This window comes from Podarcis pityusensis (assembly GCF_964106645.2).
Source record: "Podarcis pityusensis genome assembly, chromosome: 3".
NCBI classification, from domain to species: domain Eukaryota; kingdom Metazoa; phylum Chordata; class Lepidosauria; order Squamata; family Lacertidae; genus Podarcis; species Podarcis pityusensis.
Window position 1 is genome coordinate 40,269,429 of NC_138026.1, and position 2,141 is coordinate 40,271,569.

Genomic DNA, 2,141 nt, shown 5'->3' on the forward strand with positions numbered 1-2,141 from the left:
ACCAGAACATGGAGTTATAATATTATAAGAAATTCAGATGGTAGCAACTCTACGTTAAATACCATTTGGTGGATTAATATATTCATAAAAACATAGGTTCATTGTTAAGTGTGAGCCCCAAACCATTCCAGTGGTGACATCTGCTGATTATCAGGATTCTGATGTGTATATGAAGCTGGCAACATCTTGAAAAGAGCATCTGTCTTTACAGAAAATGCATTTGACACCATTAAAGTGAAAAGTAGTGATGAAACAAAATGCTCCAGATATAGAGCACCTATAATCTGTCCACACATTTTAGCTGTTTAAAGTCCAGTTGCTGGGCTGCATCTGTAGAGCAGATTTTGGTACTCTCTATTCTGCCCTTTAGCTACATATTGGATAGAGGGAGGCACACTGGGGAAATGAAGGTATATGTATTTCCTTACTGGCATCTTGGTTCTCCAAAATCTTCATCATTGGCAATCAGTACTTGTTCTTGTCTCATTTCTACAGTGCCCACATTATCCGGGGCATTTGGTATTGTGGGGCTAGTCTGTAAGTCAATCTGTTGTTTGGTCATGGTTTCGTGCATTCTCACTTTTGCTACTGTAGTGGCTAATGTGAGATCACAAATCCAACTTGAGCTGCCAATTTTGCATTTTTAAAAATCCTCACTATGATCCTGCCGCCTTTTAGCTACCCTTTTATTGCTGTGGGGTGTTTGGCTAGGGTGTGTACAGCAGTGATAAAATCTTCGACAGCTTCCCACTGCTCCTGGCATCTCCTGCTTTCATATACAACATTTTTCTTTCCTATGAAATGGTTATCAAAAGCTCCTCTCACTTCCTCATAATAACTTTTGTCTTCTGCTGTGTGGGTTAGGCCACATAAAATATCATCTGTAGTGTTTCCCAATACAAACTTTAGAGCATTTGCCACCCTATACCTCTCAAATCCAAAACATGTGGGTCTGCTGCTTAGATGTTGAAAATCAAAATTCTGAAGTTGAGGCATCTTTCCTAAAGGATCCATAGCTTTAGAAGTTTGTTTCTTTTAATTCTCATGGACTTGCTTTTACTTTCTCTTTTACTCTGCAGTGCTCCGTCCCTGCTCTGTTTTCTCTTATTTTTAAACCTTGCTTCTGTTATTTCATTCCTTTCTGATTTACCACTCAACCTTCTTGCAGCAAAACATCCCTTTCTTCCTCTTGAATTCAAAAACAACAACAATACCATCCCATTCTAACATTATACAATATGAAAGAAAGACCAGCAGCTGTGCTGAAGGAGAAACTGAAACACAGGAGAAACACAGGGTTGCAGAAAAATTCCACGTGCTGATTTACATGTATAGATCTAGCAATAACTACTGAAATTTGAATTAAAACCCAAGATAACTCATCATGTAAGACTCTGACCAGATGACCAGTGTGTTGCTCAACCTGCTATCCAGATACTGTTAAGTGTTAATAGGCAACTTCAAGGCCCTTGGTCTCCTTTTCCTTGGTTGCCGTATTTCAAATTGTTGAGTTTTCCACCTTTGAAATCCTGGTAATGTCTGGGAAAATCAGGGCATATGGCAGCCCTACTTTAAGCTGGACTTGGGCCATAGAATAAAGGGCCATCCTGTGACAGCTCCTCAAACAGTGGACTATCCACTGTAAAATAGATCCCACAGGCACCCTAGTATATGTTAATTGACAAAACAGGGGCTGGGGGCAGATTGCTTGAGACCTGACTAGCTTTTTGTCTTGGCCATTGGCTAAAACATTCAATAGGCAAAGGGAGCACTGCAGTCCACTATAATCTGAAGCCAGGAGAGGTAGCCAAACTTAATCTAATAAGCATAAAGTGTTTTCTTTTCTCACCCCCTCATCAGTTTTATGTAAGGTTTTCAACATATAATACAATAAAAAACCAAACCAAACAGATCTAATATGAACAAACAATAAAAAGAGAAAATGGGGGGAAAGAAAAAAGGAAAGAGAAAGAAAAAAAGTGTATATATATGTGTGTGTGTGTGTGTGTGTGTGTGTATGTAAAGGTACCCCTGACCGTTAGGTCCAGTCACAGCCGACTCTGGGGTTGTGCGCTCATCTTGCTCTACAGACCAAGGGAGACGGCGTTTGTCCTCAGACAGCTTCCGGGTCATGTGGCCAG